Genomic DNA, 20,943 nt, shown 5'->3' with positions numbered 1-20,943 from the left:
GTGATTGAGGCTAAACCCCCAGATTTGTCCCTGGTTCCCGAGACATATCACGATTTGGGGAAAGTGTTCAGTAAGCAGAAGGCTCTGTCACTCCCTCCCCACCGACCATATGATTGTGCCATCAACCTGTTCCCTGGAGCTGTCTACCCCAAGGGAAGGTTATACAGTATCTCCCGACCTGAACGTGAGGCTTTGGAGACCTACATCAAGGAGTCTCTAGCTGCTGGTCTCGTTCGTCCCTCGTCATCACCCCTGGGGGTCAGGATTCTTCTTTGTGGGTAAGAAGGATGGCTCTCTTCGACCGTGTATTGATTATCGGGGGTTGAATGACATCACGGTCAAGAACAAGTATCCCCTGCCCTTGATGAGTTCTGCCTTCGACTCCTTACAGGGTGCTACGGTGTTCACCAAGCTAGACCTACGCAATGCGTATCACATGGTCCGGATCAGAGAGGGGGACGAGTGGTTGACGGGTTTCAATACACCGATGGGTCACTTCGAGTATCAGGTGATGCCGTTTGGACTGACCAATGCTCCAGCGGTATTCCAGAGTATGGTGAACAGCGTCCTGAGAGATATGATCGGTCTCTTTGTGTTTGTTTACCTGGATGACATTCTGATCTTCTCGAAGGAACCTTCCCGACCACGTCCAGCATGTCCGGCAGGTTCTGCAGCGATTGTTGGAGAATCGCCTGTTCGTGAAGGCCGAGAAGTGCGAAGTTTCACGCCCACACGACATCCTTTCTCGGGTACATCATCTCCAGGGGAGAGATTAGGATGGACCAGGAGAAGGTTAGAGCGGTTCTGGAATGGGCCCAGCCCGGTACGAGATTGCAGCTCCAGAGATTTTTGGGGTTTGCGAATTTCTACCGCAGATTCATCCGGGATTACAGCCGTGTGGCCGCTCCGTTAACTGCCTTGACTTCCAGTATCAGGACCTTCAAGTGGAATCCGGAGGCGGATCGGCGTTTCTGGATTTGAAGAGGCGATTCACCAACGCACCGATTCTCTCTCAACCGGACACGGCACGTCAGTTCGTCGTTGAAGTGGACCGCGTCTGATGTGGGAGTTGGCGCCATCCTGTCGCAGCGATGCTCCACGGACAGTAAACTCCATCCCTGCGCCTACTACTCTCGTCGCCTTTCGCCTGCGGAGAGGAACTACGATGTGGGTAACCGGGAGCTTCTCGCGGTGAAACTTGCCTTGGAGGAGTGGCGCCACTGGTTGGAGGGGGGCGGAGCAACCGTTTATTGTCTGGACTGACCACAAGAATCTTGCTTACGTGCAATCGGCTAGACGTCTCAACTCCCGTCAGGCCAGGTGGGCGTTGTTTTTCGGACGATTCAATTTTTTCCCTGACGTTCCGACCTGGATCTAAGAACGGCAAGGCGGACGCCTTGTCCCGGATGTTCTCCAAGACGGAAGAGAGTGGGTCCAAGACCGAGACAATTCTCCCCCGGAACTGCGTCGTGGGAGCAGTTATGTGGAAGATTGAGGAGGAGGTGATGGCGGCCCTTCGGACGCAGCCCGGTCCCAGTAACGGTCCACCCGGTCGGTTGTTTGTGCCTGAGTCGGTTCGTCCTGCTGTCCTCAAATGGTCCCACGCCAGCAAGATGGCTTGTCACCCTGGCGTGGCTCGGACGATGGCGTTTCTTCGCAGACGTTTTTGGTGGCCTGCCATGGCCGAGGATACTCGGGGGTTTTGTTGCTGCCTGTCCAGTGTGTGCGCAGAATAAGAGTACCAATCGGCCCAGCTCTGGACTACTTCACCCCCTTCCTATTCCCCGGCGACCATGGTCGCATCTGGCCCTGGACTTTGTCACTGGGTTGCCCGCTTCTGAGGGGAACACGGTCGTTCTGACTATCGTGGACAGATTCAGCAAGTTCGCCCACTTTGTGCCAATTGCCAAGCTTCCCTCTGCCTCGGAGACGTCCGAGATCCTGGTTAGGGAGGTTTTCAGGGTCCACGGTTTGCCCAGTGATATCGTTTCCGACCGTGGCCCTCAGTTTACCTCTGCTGTCTGGAAGTCCTTCTGTTTGGCCATTGGAGCTACAGTCAGTCTCACATCTGGTTTTCACCCCCAATCTAATGGTCAGGCGGAGAGAGCCAACCAGAAGATGGAATCCACGCTACGCTGCCTGGTCTCTTCCAACCCCACCTCCTGGGTCTCTCAGTTGCCTTGGGTTGAGTATGCCCACAATACTCTCCCTACATCTGCCACTGGGATGTCTCCCTTCCAGTGCCTGTATGGCTACCAACCTCCCTTGTTCCCTTCTCAGGAGAAGGAGCTCTCAGTGCCCTCTGTTCAGGCCCATATTCGTCGTTGCCACCGGACCTGGCATCGGGCCAGAAAGGCACTCCTTAGAGTTTCGGACCGGTATCAGCTCCAGGCGAATCGTCGCCGGATCCCCGCTCCCACCTATACCATCGGAGATAGGGTCTGGTTGGCCACACGGGATCTTCCTTTACGGACTGAGTCTAGGAAGTTGTTACCGAAGTTCATTGGTCCGTTTGTGGTGGAGAAGGTGATCAATCCGGTGGCAGTTCGACTCAAACTACCGAGGACGCTCAGAGTCCATCCCACCTTTCATGTCTCCTGCCTCAAGCCTGTTTTCCTCAGTCCTCTGTTGCCTCCTCCGCCTCCTCCTCCTCCTCCTCGGATGATCGGAGGTGGTCCTGCCTACACGGTGCGACGCATCATGGATTCCAGACGGCGGGGCCGGGGTTTCCAGTATCTCGTGGACTGGGAGGGGTATGGTCCTGAAGAGAGGAGTTGGATTCCGCGGCGACAGATCCTAGATGCTGACCTCATTCGTGACTTCTACCGCCTCCATCCTGGCGCTCCGGGAGTCCGCCCGGTGGCGTTCGTCGGAGGGGGGGTACTGTAACGATTCCGGCAGTCTGAGTCGGTTCCTGTATGTGTATTAGTTTTTCTGCTCGGGATCTCCAGTTTCCCGAGGGTTCTGGAACGCTCCCTGCCTGGTTGCCGGGCTACGTTGCTAGGCGGGAGCTCTCCTGATTTCCACACCTGCATTCCATCAGCAATCTGCACACCTGGCCCTGATCATCACCTTCATAAGCTCTGACCTGACATCCATTCCCTGCCGGATCGTTAGCCATGAACAGTATGTTTGTCCGTGTATCAGCCTTGGAACTTCTAGCGTTAGTTTTGTTGTTTTGCACCTTTTTGACTTGCTGTATACTTACCTCCGTTTTGTTCTATCTGCAGTCACTCACCCGGAACCTTCACCCAACCTCTGCCTGATGGTCGGCGGCTGCCGAGCCATTACTGGACCTACCACTGCACCCTCAACAACCCATCCACGCCACCCGCTCTGTTCCCTGGATTATTCAGCCTCACTCGTGGATCTATTAAATAAACACTCACCTTTGTTTCAACTTACCTTGTCCTGGTCTGCTTCTGGGTTCTGGCTTAGTAAACCGTGACAATCACAAAGCCCTGACCTCAATCATATAGAACATTTGAGGGCAGAACTGAAAAAGCGTTTGCGAGCAAGGAGGCCTTCAAACCTGACTCAGTTACACCAGCTCTGTCAGGAGGAATGGGCCAAAATTCACCCAACTTATTGTGGGAAGCTTGTGGAAGGCTACCCGAAATGTTTGACCCAAGTTAAACAATTTAAAGGCAATGCTACCAAATACTAATTGAGTGTATGTACACTTCTGACCCACTGGGAATGTCTTGAAAGAAATAAAAGCTGAAATAAATCACTCTCTACTATTATTCTGACATTTCACGTTCTTAAAATAAAGTGGTGATCCTAACTGACCTAAGACAGGGAATTTTTACTAGGATTAAATGTCAGGAATTGTAAAAAACTGAGTTTAAATGTATTTGGCTGAGGTGTATGTAAACTTCCGACTTCAACTGTATATATGCATCCACCAACAACGTTCAGTAGTGTTCATTAAGTTTCACCCATACCAGTAGCAGTGAGCTTTACAGAACCTCATGATAAGTCTGAGTCTTTCCTCTGAGTGAAACAGCACTTGTTCAACCCAACCAATGTCTCACTCAGGTGCTCCTCATTAAGCAGAGGAACCCATTCAATCCCTCACCCTCAGTGTTCGGTTTCATTTCTCCCTCTTTATTTTACAACAGGGCCACAGAATCCAACCACAACAAATAACTATTCTGAACGTTTATCTACAGTTCCTAGTAAGTCCTCCCTCCCTCCCTCTTTGTGCTCTTCTCCCTGGGATTCTCTTCTTCTCTTTCTCCCCCTCTGGGCCCACTAGAAAGAAGGCCTCTGTCACTACCCAGTGGAGAAAATGGCGGAATTAATCCCATGCGGTGTCGGTGATAACACTCCCAGAGCGTGAAACATCCCAGACTCAGATTACAAGCAGAGGATTAATTCCTTGCGTTTCTCCTTGTCACCTCGTCTTCAATGCCTTGCATTAAGCAATTTGCCACATAATAATGGCCGATATCAGGACGAGGAAAGCCGAGCTAAAAACTGGGAATCTATGCAGTCGTCACGTTGACGGACCGGCATTCATGCGGTTACCGCATTCCCGCAGCTACATACACTTGACACCGCTGCATTCCTGCATTTACATACACTTGACACCGCTGCATTCCTGCATCTACATACACTTGACACACGCTGCATTCCTGCATTTACATACACTTGACACCGCTGCATTCCTGCATTTACATACACTTGACACCGCTGCATTCCCGCATCTACATACACTTGACACCGTTGCATTCCTGCATCTACATACACTTGACACCGCTGCATTCCTGCATCTACATACACTTGACACCGCTGCATTTCTGCATTTACATACACATGACACCGCTGCATTCCCGCATCTACATACACTTGACACTGCTGCATTCCTGCATCTATATACACTTGACACCGCTGCATTCCTGCATCTACATACACTTGACACCACTGCATTCCTGCATCTACATACACTTGACACCGCTGCATTCCTGCATTTACTCTAGACTTGTGTAGATGAAACAGAGCATGGTATGTTTGTGTGTTTGATGAATCCCATTAATTATTGTATTCTTTCAGCACAACAAGCATGGCTTTGGTATGGGTCATCATGACTGTTGAATCACTTCACTTAAAATAGCAGCGAGTCGTGAACTTTAGCCCACACACTATGTCCTGATATCAAATCCACAATTTAGCTGATTTAAAGACAATATTGTGCTCAAGATTTAATATACAAATCAAATCAAATCAAATTGTATTGGCCACATGCGCCGAATACAACAGGTGCAGACATTACAGTGAAATGCTTACTTACAGCCCTTAACCAACAGTGCATTTATTTTTAATAAAAATGTAAAATAAAATAAAAAAGTGTTGAGAAAAAAGAGCAGAAGTAAAATAAAATAACAGTAGGGAGGCTATATATACAGGGGGGTACCGGTGCAGAGTCAATGTGCGGGGGCACTGGCTAGTTGAGGTAGTTGAAGTAATATGTACATGTGGGTAGAGTTAAAGTGACTATGCATAAATAATTAACAGAGTAGCAGCAGCGTAAAAAGATGGGGTGGGGGGGCAGTGCAAATAGTCCGGGTAGCCATGATTAGCTGTTCAGGAGTCTTATGGCTTGGGGGTAGAAGCTGTTGAGAAGTCTTTTGGACCTAGACTTGGCACTCCGGTACCGCTTGCCGTGTGGTAGCAGAGAGAACAGTCTATGACTAGGGTGGCTGGAGTCTTTGACAATTTTGAGGGCCTTCCTCTGACACCGCCTGGTATAGAGGTCCTGGATGGCAGGAAGCTTGGCCCCAGTGATGTACTGGGCCGTACGCACTACCCTCTGTAGTGTCTTGCGGTCGGAGGCCAAGCAGTTGCCATACCAGGCGGTGATGCAACCAGTCAGGATGCTCTCGATGGTGCAGCTGTAGAATTTTTTGAGAATCTGAGGACCCATGCCGAATCTTTTCAGTCTCCTGAGGGTGAATAGGCTTTGTCGTGCCCTCTTCACGACTGTCTTGGTGTGTTTGGACCATGATAGTTCGTTGGTGATGTGGACACCAAGGAACTTGAAGCTCTCGACCTGTTCCACTACAGCCCCGTCGATGAGAATGGGGGCGTGCTCAGTCCTCTTTTTTTTCCTGTAGTCCACAATCATCCCCTTTGTCTTGGTCACGTTGAGGGAGAGGTTGTTATCCTGGCACCATATGGCCAGGTCTCTGACCTCCTCCCTATAGGCTGTCTCATCGTTGTCGGTGATCAGGCCTACCACTGTTGTGTCGTCGGCAAACTTAATGATGGTGTTGGAGTCATGCCTGGCCATGCAGTCATGGGTGAACAGGGAGTACAGGAGGGGACTGAGCACGCACCCCTGAGGGGCCCCCGTGTTGAGGATCAGTGTGGCAGATGTGTTGTTACCTACCCTTACCACCTGGGGGCGGCCCGTCAGGAAGTCCAGGATCCAGTTGCAGAGGGAGGTGTTTAGTCCCAGGATCCTTAGCTTAGTGATGAGTTTTGAGGGCACTATGGTGTTGAATGCTGAGCTGTAGTCAATGAATAGCATTCTCATGTAGGTGTTCCTCTTGTCCAGGTGGGAAAGGGCAGTGTGGAGTGCAATAGAGATTGCATCATCTGTGGATCTGTTGGGGCGGTATGCAAATTGGAGTGGGTCTAGGGTTTCTGGGATAATGGTGTTGATGTGAGCCATGACCAGCCTTTCAAAGCACTTCATGGCTACAGACGTCAGTGCTACGGGTCGGTAGTCATTTAGGCAGGTTATCTTAGTGTCCTTGGGCACGGGGACTATGGTGGTCTGCTTGAAACATGTTGGTATTACAGACTCAGTCAGGGACATGTTGAAAATGTCAGTGAAGACACTTGCCAGTTGGTCAGCACATGCTCGGAGTACACGTCCTGGTAATCCGTCTGGCCCTGCGGCCTTGTGAATGTTGACCTGCTTAAAAGTCTTACTCACATCGGCTACGGAGAGCGTGATCACATAGTCATCCGGAACAGCTAGTGTTCTCATGCATGCTTCAGTGTTGCTTGCCTCGAAGTGAGCATAGAAGTGGTTTAGCTCGTCTGGTAGGCTTGTGTCATTGGGAAGCTCGCGGCTGTGCTTCCCTTTGTAGTCTGTAATAGTTTTCAAGCCATGCCACATCCGACGAGCGTCAGAGCCGGTGTAGTACGATTCAATCTTAGTCCTGTATTGACTCTTTGCCTGTTTGATGGTTCGTCGGAGGGCATAGCGGGATTTCTTATAAGCGTCCGGGTTAGAGTCCCGCTCCTTGAAAGCGGCAGCTCTACCCTTTAGCTCAGTGCGGATGTTTCCTGTAATCCATGGCTTCTGGTTGGGGTATGTACGTACGGTCACTGTGGGGACGACATCATCAATGCACTTATGAATGAAGCCAGTGACTGATGTGGTGTACTCCTCAATGCTATCTGAAGAATCCCGGAACATGTTCCAGTCTGTGCTAGCAAAACAGTCCTGTAGCTTAGCATCTGCGTCATCTGACCACTTTTTTATTAACCGAGTCACTGGTGCTTCCTGCTTTAGTTTTTGCTTATAAGCAGGAATCAGGACGATAGAGTTATGGTCAGATTTGCCAAATGGAGGGCGAGGGAGAGCTTTGTATGCGTCTCTGTGTGTGGAGTAAAGGTGGTCTAGAGTTTTTTTCCTCTGGTTGCACATTTAACATGCTGGTAGAAATTAGGTAGAACGGATTTAAGTTTCCCTGCATTAAAGTCCCCGGCCACTAGGAGCGCTGCCTCTGGATGAGCGTTTTCCTGTTGACTTATGGCCTTATACAGCTCATTCAGTGCAATCTTAATGCCAGCATTGGTTTGTGTTGGTAAATAGACAGCTATGAAAAATATAGATGAAAACTCTCTTGGTAAATAGTGTGGTCTACAGCTTATCATAAGATACTCTACCTCAGGCGAGCAAAACCTCGAGTCTTCCTTAGTATTTGATTTTGTGCACCAGCTGTTGTTTACACATATACACAGACCGCCACCCCTTGTCTTACCGGAGTCAGCCGTTCTATCCTGCCGATGTAGCGTATAGCCCGCTAGCTGTATGTTATCCATGTCGTCGTTCAGCCACGACTCGGTGAAACATAAGATATTACAGTTTTGAATGTCCCGTTGGTAGGATAACAGTAATCTTAGGTCATCCAATTTATTTTCTAATGATTGAAGATTGGCTAATAGGATTGATGGGAGCGGCAGTTTACTTGCTCGCCGTCGGATCCTTACAAGGCACCCCGACCTACATCCACGATATCTCTGTCTCTTCCTCATGCGAATAACGGGGATTTGGGCCTTGTCGGGTGTCTGTAGGATATCCTTCGCGGCCGCCTCGTTGAAGAAAAATTATTCGTCCAATACGAGGTGAGTAATCGCTGTCCTGATATCCAGAAGCTCTTTTTGGTTTTAAGAGACGATGGCAGAAACATTATGTACAAAATAAATTACAAATAACGCGGAAAAACACACATAATTGTACAATTGGTTAGAGGGCTGTAAAACGGCAGCCATCTTCTCCGGCGCCATTCTCAATGTTTACTGTTATTATCTCCAATGATAGGCACTCCAATGGGAAACTGGCAGCATCATCGAATGATAGTCACAGCAATGGGCATATATGCTGTTGTACGATTCTGTAACTGACCTACATTAAACAAGGCTAAAGATGAGCTATCAACTGATCTGTGAACTCCCCTGCTTCTCTGCACTGGAGAACAGTGCTGAGTAATGGCTCTCTCGCTCTGCCTGGACGGTGCCAGTTCTGATGTAACTCAGCCAGGAAGCAATCTGTTTGCAGATATTTGAATCGAAGCTGAATGCCAGCCAAGCTTGAGTCACTCCATACTTCAGCGTGCCTGTTTTTCTAGTACTGTTGTAGTGGCTTCCTTTCCTCTTTACCATAGCCACTGCCCTAGCCTGAAGCGGGGTTGTTTCGGACGCATACAGTCCACACTCAACGTTTCCAAACGGCCAAACATTCAATGAGATCCAGGGATATAGTGCAACAAAAAATGTTTATTCTTCTTATCTAACAAAAAGGTATTCTCCAATCAACTTAAAGCAGAGATTACTTGAAATGCAAATACATAATATAATATGACCTGTCTGTCTGTATTTCTGTATGTCTATATGGTCCAAAAACTATACCGCTCCCGCATCTAGCAAGGACTCCTCCCCCGAAGGCCCAACTTCCTGCCTTTATACTAACACAATTAACACAGTACAATGAATGGGCAAGAGGGGGGCCAAAAACTGAGTTACACTAATAACAAATGAATATATCTCAATCCGGTAAATAAATCATAAAGGTACGTACCTAATATTTCATCATATACATTAATATTTAATATATTTACACAAATGTACATGGAGCTCAGTATGTTCAGTCTTTTATACAAAATATGCCCAAATCGGCTCTAACATACCGGCCCCTAATTGTTGACTGCACTGAATGCACAACAATTACTTAATATTCGAACGTAGAGCCAATACAAAAACATTCTATACCAGAGCACCATTACAGTTCATAGCTATATACAAATATACAAGGTGCCATATAGGAAAATAGTCCATAGATCTCAGTCTGAGTTGAAGTGTAAAGGTGTTCAACTTCCAAAAATGTCAAGAGTTTGACGTCCACAAAATGTATGACATCAAAGAATGTAAGAGTACGACATCAACGAATCAGAGGTGCACGTGATTCAAAGATGGAGCACTGTGTGTGTGTGTGTGTGTGTCTCACTTCGTCGCCTCAAGGAGCAGACAGAGTTTATTGATAGGTCTCTGTAGGATATTGGTCTTAGTCTTAACCATGACGCTCCGGACAAGACCTTTGGCCCCTGGCAAAGCCTTCACCACACGCCCCATTAGCCAAGAGTTCCTTGGGGCGGTGTCATCGACGATGACCACAAGGTCACCAGGACTGAAGTTTCTCTTAGTTTTGTTCCACTTGTTCCGCTCCTGCATAAGTGGAAGATACTCCCTGATCCATCTCTTCCAGAAGAGGTCAGTGATATATTGTACTTGCTTCCATCTCCTTCGTGAGTATAGGTCACTTCTCTGGAATAGTCCTGGTGGCAGGACTGGCTTTGCTTTCAGATGAAGCAGATGGTTCGGAGTCAGGGGTTCTAGATCGTTAGGGTCATTTGTTACAGTAGTGATTGGTCTGTCGTTCATAATCGCCTCAACTTCACACAAGGCTGTCTGCAAAGCCTCATCATCCAGTACTTGCTCTTTAAGGACTGAATAGAGGATCTTTTTCACCAGTCGGATCAACCTCTCCCATACCCCCATGGTGGGCTCCAGAGGGAGGGTTGAATGACCATGTCACTCCTTCCTTCAGTAATTTATTTTGAATCTTGTTGTGATCCAGCTCTTTCAGAGCTTCTCCTAGCTCTCTGTGTGTTCCAACAAAGTTGGTGCCATTGTCTGTTCTGATACTTGTTACTGGGCCCCTTCGACAGATGAACCTGCGCAGGGCATTGATGCAGGAATCAGTATCCAGATAACTAGCAACTTCTAGATGGACAGCTCGACTCACAAGGCAAGTAAAGATCACACCATACCGCTTCACATGAACGCGGCCTCGCTTCACCTCTATGGGGCCAAAGTAATCTATGCCCACATGGGTGAAAGGCGGCAAATCAGGTGCTACCCGATCTTGTGGAAGGTCAGCCATCTTCTGTTCCCCAGCTCTAGCTTGCATCCGCCTGCAGAAGACACAGCTCTTAAGGATCTTCCTTGCTAAGGAGTTGGCACAGGGTATCCAATATCGCTGGCGAAGTCTAGAAAGCATGTGACCTCTCCCAGAGTGGCCAACCTGCTCATGGATGTGGAGTAAGATCAGTCTGGAGATGTAGGAGTCTTTGGGCAGGATCATAGGATTCTTTAGTTCCGTAGGCATAGCAGCTTTGCTTAACCTTCCTCCTACTCTCAGAATGCCATTGTCAACTATTGGATCAAGCTTACAGATTGAGCCGCTTCTCTTGGCACATTGTTTTCCTTTTACAACTAGTGCAATTTCTTGTTTAAAGTGCTGTCGTTGCTCAAATCGAATGATGACCTTTTCTGCTTCATCTAGGTCATCTACAGACAGACTTTCTTTTCCAAACGTCAGTTTGAACTTGTCAATTTGTTCCTTCAGTGAGTTTGTCAGACTCTGATCTGATCCTGGATCAGTTTGGGTGAGAACTTTCCTTTTCTGGCTTAACTGTAGTAGAAGTCTCTTCAGTTTCAGCATCCAGGCAACTGCTTTCTTCAAGCTGTTTCATGTTGAATAGTACTCAATCAGTTTGCTGGTCGGACTCTTTTCTTCCACACATGTACTGTTTACGATGACGTCTTTTCTCACCTCTGGATCATCTGGAGGGATGGAGCCAAGCTCCTCGGGGACTTTCGGCCATTGTGTTTCTGTTTTCTCCAGGAATTCTGGTCCTTTGCGCCATCTCTTTGAGTTCAGGAAAGTTTCAACATGTAATCCTCTTGAGGCATCATCGGCTGGGTTGTGTTTGGAGTTCAAATACCTCCACTGTTTTGCTTTCGATAGGTCACGGATCATAGCAACCCTATTAGCCACAAAAGTATGGAATCTCTTGGTATCGTTGCGGATGTATTTTAGCACCGACTGGCTGTCTGTCCAGAAAGTTGACTCCTCAAGTTCAATCTGGAGCTCCAACCTTAACATCCTGTCCACTCGCACTGCCAATGTTGCTGCAGCAAGTTCCAGTCTGGGGATCGTCATCTGCTTGAGTGGAGTCACCCTTGATTTCCCCAGTATGAATGCGATGTGGACCTTTTCCATAACGTTTGTGAACCTAAGGTAGCTTGCCGTGCCATAACCTTGTTCACTTGCATCACCGAAGTGATGCAGCTGTGCGGTCTTGATTTGACCAAAGTTCTCCGGCATCATACACCTGTTGATCTGGAATCTGGAGAGCTGGTCCAGCTCTGAGAGCCATCTCTTCCATGAAATAGAGTGTTCTTCAGGGGATGACTTCGTCCCATCCACACTTTAGCTTGCAGAGCACTTGAAGAATTTGCTTTGCCTTTAATACGAATGGGGCGAGGAAACCTAATGGATCATAAATAGAGCTGACAGTTGAGAGAATACCTCTTCTTGTAAGGGGTCTGTTCTTGACAGTGACCTGGAAGTTAAACACATCCCTTTCAATGTTCCATCGGATTCCAAGTGCTCTTTCAACAGGCAGCTATTCTCTGTCCAGGTCCAGTTCTTTTATCTGCTTGGCTTTGTGTTCATCAGGGATAGAAGCTAGTACAGTGCGGCTGTTGCTGACCCACTTGGTCAATTTGAACCCACCTTGAGAGCACACATCCCTGAGGTTTCTTGTGAGAGCTATGGCTTGTTCTTCTGTGGCCACTGACTTGAGGCAGTCATCAACATAGAAGTTGGACTTGACTGTTTGAATCACCTCTTCATCGTACCCCTCACAGTTGTCTTCTGCAGTCTTTCGCAGTGCAAAGTTTGCACAACTTGGAGAGGATATAGCACCGAAAAGATGTACTGTCATTCTGTACTCCTCCAATCTTTTGTTAGTATCACCATCCGGCCACCATAGGAATCGCAGGAAGTCTAAGTCATCTTCATGGACACGTACTTGATGGAACATTCCTTCGATGTCTGCCATCATGGCAATGTGCTCTTGCCGAAATCTTAGCAAGACTCCTATAAGCGTGTTTGCCAGGTCAGGGCCTTGAAGGAGTTCACTGTTAAGAGATGTACCTTTATAGGATGATGAACAGTCAAACACCACTCGTATCGTTCCTTTGCGCTTATGGTGAACGCCATGGTGTGGTATGTACCATACCTTGCCTTTCTCTCTGAGGAGCTGTTCTTGTGGTACCTTCTCGGCGTAACCTTTTGTTATCATCTCTTCCATGAAGCCTTTGTACTCTGCAGCATAACCTTTGTCCTTCTTGAACTTCCTGATAATATTTAGAGCCCGCTGCTTTGCCATGTCACGGTTGTTTGGCAGGACTACATCTTTGTTGCGAAAGGGCAACGGTAAGTAGTAGTGATGGTCTTTGAGGGTTATGGAGCTTGATACTATCTCCATAAACCTACGATCCTCAGCTGACATCTCACTTTTCTCTTCATACTCTCTCTCAGGGAAGTCATGGTTGTACTGATTTACAAGAAGAACCCCCAGGTCGGCCATTGAGATACGATTAGCCATCACCGTAGGACGCCCGGATTCTTCTGCCATGGTACAACTGTTGAGAGGACCATTCATCACCCATCCAAAGAGGGTTTTCACTGCATACGGTCCGTTGCCTTGGCTATTTATGATTTGCCAGGGTTCCATTGCCTTTGGAGCATTTACGCCAATCAGAAGTTCGACGTCGGCATCAATCTCCTTCAACTGAACCTCTTTCAGGTATGGCCACCTTTTAAGCTCTTTCTGAGTGGGAATGTTCTCTCTTGTCACTGGGATCTTATGTTGGGTGTAGACCTTTGGTAATGCAAGAAATGTGTCGCCTTCCACATTGCCAATCTCTAATCCAGATATCTCAAAGCTCTTGGTAGGACTCTCCTGCCCCATTGTGCGTAGCAGAATTTCAGTCGCACTGCCTTTAGCTTGCAACTGCCTCATGAGTCTCTCCGTACAAAATGTTGCTGAGCTACCAGAATCGAGAAACGCATAGGTTAACACAGACTTGCTTCCATTTGCCACCTTTACTTGAACTGGCACAATTGCAAGTGCACAATCTGTACCGGCCCCGGTATCTTCACCAGCTTCCAGTGAAACAAGAGCACTGCTGACAGTCTCCTCCCGCTTTACTGCTACACCACTCATATCTGCCTTTTGAGATCTAAATCTCTCTCTTCCTTCAATGTGCAGGATAGTGGGGTGCTTTCTTTGACAGCTCTGACAGGTCATCCTTCTTTACATTCTCTGCTTAAGTGTCCTCTCATCAAACAGCCAAAACAAAGGCCTTTTGATCTCAGAAACTCAACCTTGAATTCATGTGGCTGTGCCTTCACCTGTTGGCAGTCGACCAATAAATGCGCACCAGCACAAAATATACATGAGATACTGGGAGCATCAGAAGGGTAGGTGCCTGGTCTCTTTACTTTGAATGTTTGTTCTTTTAAAGGTTTTTCAGAGTCACAATCTGCCACTACAGCTACTGTAGTGGCAAAGCTGCTTCCCCTACTCTTGGACTTGAACTGCTGTTTAAAGTCAGCTTCTGTTTTGGGTTTTAAAACCTTTTGTTGTACAGGGGATCTTGAATATCTCCATACAACGGATCCTGCAGTATTTTGGCCTGTTTTTCCATGAACGTTACCAGGTCACTGAACTGGGCCCTCAGGTGACTTCTCTCTAAAATATCACATGCCATAGACCTCCATTTTCCCCTTAGTTTGTAGGGAAGTTTTGACATGATCAGCTTTATGTTGGAGGGAAGATTAAGCTCTTCCATGTTCTGTAGGTCTTGCATAGCGTTACAGCAACCTCTTAGATAGAGTGCATAACCACCCAGTCCCTTTCCATCATCGGGTTTGATGTTTGTCCAGTTCCAAGCCTTTTCCATGTAAGCAGTGGTGACTTTGATTTCATTGCCAAAGTGTTCCTTTAACAACCTCTTAGCTACTGCATAGCCTCTTCTGGCTTCCATATGCAGACAACTACGGACCAGATCCTTGGGCTGACCAGAGGTGTATTGTTCCAGGTAATAGAGCCTATCCTGGTGACTGCTTGTCTTATCTTCTATACCATGCTCAAATGCACGCATGAATGGCCTAAAGTTTAGAGGATCACCCCGTCAAACATAGGTATCTCCCCTAACAGGGAGTGTGGCTTGTTTGTGCTGTAGTACAAGGAGGTCAGCAATTTCATTCTGCCTTTGCATGACAGTAGAGAGGTTATCATGGCTGGTATTATGGCTGATACCCGCAGTGTTGATTCTGTGTCGATTGCTAGACCTTGCTGTTGGCTGCTGAAGAGTGTGGTTTACGACTGTTTTCGGAATAGGGTTTGATGTCTTTGTGGTCGGTTGTTGTAAAACTCTTTGTAGTGGGGTCTTTGGAACTGCACCTAATGCAGCAAACTCAACAGGTGATGGTTCAGGTTCCACATAGACCTCTGGTTCCTGTTTCTCAAAATAAGAGTTCATTCCATCTTCTTGGCTTAGTAAATGGGCTGCCACAGAATGGGATTGAGAAGTTGACTCGGTACTCTCCAGGACCTTCAGTTTGGCATTATATGCTGCTATGTCCGTTTCCAGTGCCATTTTTTCCATCCTAACATTCAGTTGAGCTTTCTCCAGTTCCAATGCATGCTTGTCTTGTAATGATGCTTGGCGAGCTAGTAGAGCTGCTCGTTCTGCCTCGGCTTTAAGGCGTTCAGAGGACACTGAGGAAGCAGTCTTAGAATACTTAGTTTTACTTGATATTTTTGACACATTGGAAATGCTGTCATGTGGTTCAATGAGCGTTTGTGGCTCAACTTCAGCCTTTTTCCATATTTCCACCTCTTTCAGGAAATGTTCATAAGTTCTCATTCTTGGTTGATAATAGTTAATGCTCTCCTGTTCCTGTTCCTCCTCTGTGACCAGCTCTAGCACAGATTCATGAGCCTTCTTAAAGTCATTGAGCACAGCATCAAATGCTTCAAGACTCTCATTCACAGTTGCAATGTTTCCTCCATCAACAAGAAGGACTTTTATTTCATTCATTTTGCGTGTACACACTCCAAGTTTGCCTCTCCGGGCTGCATAGAGTGAATTTAGATGCTCCTCTGCCCTCTCCAGTGGAGTCTTATTTGGGATTTCCTCCTCCATCATTCACTTTTAGTTCACTCAATTTACAATGACACGGTTGTTGGTTTGATTGTTAAACGTAATGCCCCTTTAGACCTCCTTTAATCTTTAAAAACACAGTCATCCATTTCAGCATATTGACCCATTTTGAATTGCACATGTGCAAGTTTGGCATTTTAAACATTTCATCCCGTTGAGGTTTTGTCCCTTTAATGAAGTTTTAACACGCAGTATCTTTAGATCCTTAAGTTGCATTCGTTGCGTTGATGGATTGCATTTCCACGTTAGGCCAAATATTAGATATATGATTAGGCTACATTGTGCATAGGATCTGTGTTTCCCAAACTTAAACTTCTTAATTGTTTTCACAGCGCTGTATTTTGAATTCCATTCCCAACTTTATCAAACATTCCAATTATAAGCACATTTGCGCTTCCATAATATGCATGATCAAACGATCGCCTTGAACAGGGCAGCTCATTCATTCGCAGTGGTTACTCACGGCTGGCGAAATCTAGGAGTTCAAATCCTTCCAAGCGAGCTGTCCTTATGGTCCGAATGCAATTACAAATAGAACAAAATCCAGCGTGTGTCCGAACCGGAGATTTCCTTCCGGTAGTAATCCTTCACGGAATTTTTTACTTGAATGTAGTGGCTTCCTTTCCTCTTTACCATAGCCACTGCCCTAGCCTGAAGCGGGGTTGTTTCGGACGCATACAGTCCACACTCAACGTTTCCAAACGGCCAAACATTCAATGAGATCCAGGGATATAGTGCAACAAAAAATGTTTATTCTTCTTATCTAACAAAAAGGTATTCTCCAATCAACTTAAAGCAGAGATTACTTGAAATGCAAATACATAATATAATATGACCTGTCTGTCTGTATTTCTGTATGTCTATATGGTCAAAAAACTATACCGCTCCCGCATCTAGCAAGGACTCCTCCCCCCGAAGGCCCAACTTCCTGCCTTTATACTAACACAATTAACACAGTACAATGAATGGGCAAGAGGGGGGGCCAAAAACTGAGTTACACTAATAACAAATGAATATATCTCAATCCGGTAAATAAATCATAAAGGTACGTACCTAATATTTCATCATATACATTAATATTTAATATATTTACACAAATGTACATGGAGCTCAGTATGTTCAGTCTTTTATACAAAATATGCCCAAATCGGCTCTAACAACTGTCCTCAATGAAAACCAAGTCAACCAAGCAGAGAAGGCCATCTTCTAGTCAGTCTGCTATAGAAAGATTAGATGCTGTATTGTGCTTTATATGAATCATAGATTCATGAAGAAAGAATGCCCAAATCAACAAATCACTGAAACGATTAACTGTTGAAAAGCGATATTTTACTAATGTTATATTCTAAAGAGGATGGACAGGTGTAACATTAACAGATCTATCGAGGTAGTCAGTTGAATATAAATTACAATTTCTGAGGAATATTACAGCTAAAATACATTTTCTCTTTTCAATTTCTACAACTGAGATCGTTGACCAGCTACTGAGAACATGTACAGTAAGTCCTTGCTTCGCTCTGTCAATCTCCAAGACTTCCATTCAGACTGAATGGAGTGAGGTCTTCTCCTTCTCATCCATGTGAAACACCAGGCCACTATACTTCATAATGATGTCATTCAGGTCTTTATTCATTGTGCTTAACAACAGTGACCCTCCATGACCCTGGCGTAACCCTGGTGATCTCCTTAGAGTCGTAATGGACGCCGGGGCCCATCTCCCTATTGACCCGCTGCCCATCGAGAGGTGAGTTATAGCACCTGGCCCAGTGGCCTAATGCACAGAAACATCAGTCCAGCAGAGTCTGCGGCCGATTAATGATGCAGACATAGGAAAATGACAGGCAATATTACCTTTCAGCACCAATCGTCTGAGCCTGGTGAATGAATAAGCAGAGATCCGATTACCCGGATTACCTCATCATTATAGAGAGCGAGAGAGAGAGAGAGAGAGAGAGAGAGAGAGAGAGAGAGAGAGAGAGAGAGAGAGAGAGAGAGAGAGAGAGAGAGAGAGAACGATCTGAGAGACAAGGCAAGAAAGGTCTTCTATGCTGTCCAAAGGAACATAAAATTCGACATACCAATTAGGATCGGGCTAAAAATACTTGAATCAGTTATAGAACACATTGCCCTTCATAGTTGTGAGGTCTGGGGTCCGCTTACCAACCAAACATTCACAAAATGGGACAAACACCAAATTGAGACTCTGCATGCAGAATTCTGCAAAAATATCATCTGTGTACAATGAAAAACACCAAATAATGCATGCAGAGCAGAATTAGGCCGATACCCGCTAATTATCAAAATCCAGAAAAGAGCTGTTCAATTCCATAACCAATTAAAAGGAAGTGATTCCCAAACCTTCCATAACAAAGCCATCACCTACAGAGAGATGAACTTGGAGAAGAGTCCCCTAAGCAAGCTGATCCTGGGGCTCTGTTCACAAACACAAACAGACCCCACAGAGCACCAGGACAACAACACATTTAGACCCAACCAAATCATGAGAAAACAAAAAGAGAATTACTTGACACATTGGAAAGAATTAACAAATAAACAGAGCAAACTAGAATGCTATTTGGCCCTAAACAGAGAGTACACAGTGGCAGAATACCTGACCACTGTGATTGACCCAAACTTAAGGAAAGTTTTCTTTATTTTCTTAATAGTCATTTAGCAGATGCTCTTATCCAGAGCAATTAGGGTTAAGTGCCTTGCTCAAGGGCATATCGGCAGATTTTTCACCTAGTCAGCTCAGGGATTAGAACCAGCAACCTTTCAGTTACTGGCACAACACTCTTAACCACTAAGCTACCTGCTGCTTTGACTATGTATAGACTCAGTGAGCATAGCCTTGCTATTGAGAAAGGCCGCCATAGGCAGACCTGGCTCTCAAGAGAAGACAGGCTATGTGCACAATGCCCACAAAATAAGGTGGAAACTGAGATGCACTTCCTAACCTCCTGCCAAATGTATGACCATATTAGAGACACAGATTTCCCTCAGATTGCACAGATCCACAAAGAATTTGAAAACAAACCCAATTTTGATAAACTCCCATATCTACTGGGTGAAATACCACAGTGTGCCATCATAGCAACAATATTTGTGACCTGTTGCCACAAGAAAAGGGCAACCAGTGAAGAACAAACACCATTGTAAATGCAACCCATATTTACGTTTATTTATTTTCCCATTTGTACTTTAACTATTTGCACATTGTTACAACACTATATATATACATAATATGACATTTGAAATTTCTTTATTCTTTTGGAACTTCTGAGTGTAATGTTTACTGTTAATTTTTATTGTGTATTTCACTTTTGTTTACTATCTACTTCACTTGCTTTGGCAATGTTAACATATGTTTCCCATACCAATAAAGCCCTTAAATTGAAATTGAGTTGAATTGAATTGAGAGGGAGAGAGAGAGAGAGGCAGGCAGACAGACAGACAGACAGAGAGAGGCAAACAGGCAGACATAGAGAGAGAAGCAGACAGAGAGAGAGAGAGGTAGGCAGACAGAGAGAGAGGCAGAGAGAGAGAGAGAGAGAGAGAGAGAGAGAGAGAGGGGCAGGTGGACATAGAGAGAGAGAGAGAGGCAGACAGAGAGAGAGAGAGAGAGGCAGACAGAGAGAGAGAGAGAGGCAGGCTGACATAGAGAGAGAGAGAGGCAAGCAGACAGAGAGAGAGAGGCAGACAGAGAGAGAGAGAGGCAGGGCGTGCAGGCAGACAGAGAGAGAGAGAGAGAGAGAGAGAGAGAGAGAGAGAGAGAGAGAGAGAGAGAGAGAGATGAGAGACAGACAGACAGACAGACAGACAGACAGACAGACAGACAGACAGACAGACAGACAGACACAGACAGACAGAAAGGCAGACAGGTAGAGAGAGAGAGAGACAGAGAGACAGAGAGACAGGCAGACAGAGGGAGAGAGGAGTTCATTTCACAGGCGGACTGCACTGCAGCCTCTCTCGGAGGTACAAGTGGCTAATCAATGGATAGATTATGCAAGTGATATGAGAGCCAGGTAGAGTTAAGTCATGCTGAGTGGTATTGCAGTGGGTTCACCTGAAAGAGCTGTGAACTAATGTCCCAGTCTGTAAATTATTTATGTGTGTTTAGTAATGTACAGGCAGTTTAGTACTGGATGTCCATGTTGGTAAGAGCATCAGACCTCAGGAGAAGACCCAGATGCAGACAGTTCAAAGTAACAAACGTTTATTACAACAACAGGGGCAGGCAAGCAACAGGTCAAGGGCAGGCAGAGTTCAGTAATCCAGAGCAGAGTCCGAAAGGTCCAGAACGGCAGGCAGGCTCAGGGTCAGGGTCAGGGCAAGCAGAATGGTCAAAACTGGGAAAAACAGGGACTACAGCTAAAAATGGAGTACAGGGAAAACCACTGGTAGGCTTGACAAGACGAAATGGCAACAGACAAACAGAAAACACAGGTATAAATGCACATGGATAATGGGGAAAATGGGCGACACCTGGAGGGGGGTGGAGACAAGCACAAGACAGGTGAAACAGATCAGGGTGTGACAAAGAGAGTCCTGTTCTTTATTCAATTCTACCTACAATATGCCTATTCTTTGAGGGTCAGGCTAGTCCTCCAGAACTTGTCTGTTTATGTTTTTATTTGGTGGGATTTGATGTCTTGCTTTTCTCATATACAGTATAATCAAATAAAAATACAATGATTGAGTTTTAGACCACTACATTTACCTGAAAGAGCTCAGAGCATATGCTGCAGAAAATTGCATGCTCTTAGAAACATTCCCACGGTCACCTGAGATAGTGCTGACATCAATTAACCAGTAAACTCAATATGAGCAAATTACTGATAACCACCCATATCAGCCTTGCAATGTACAGACCCTCTGAAAGATCAATTTTCCAGCAAACCAAATTGCAAGACTCCTAGAGTTGCAACATTTTAGGGGGGAAATTGTCTTGGTAGTGCTGGAGTCTGGCGTAGTGGTTGGCCCCCAGATTCCGGACCACATACCCCTGGTGACGTGGGTAATAATTTTGTCTCAGCCCTTTCTCTCTGTCTCCCCTCTATATTCTGACTATCACTGTCCATAAAACATTCTTTTTTTTTTTACTACAAAATATATATA

The sequence above is a fragment of the Coregonus clupeaformis genome, chromosome 25 (genome assembly GCF_020615455.1).
Source record: "Coregonus clupeaformis isolate EN_2021a chromosome 25, ASM2061545v1, whole genome shotgun sequence".
In the NCBI taxonomy this organism is placed as follows: domain Eukaryota; kingdom Metazoa; phylum Chordata; class Actinopteri; order Salmoniformes; family Salmonidae; genus Coregonus; species Coregonus clupeaformis.
The sequence above is the reverse complement of the archived record's forward strand: the minus strand, read 5'-3'. Positions refer to the sequence as shown.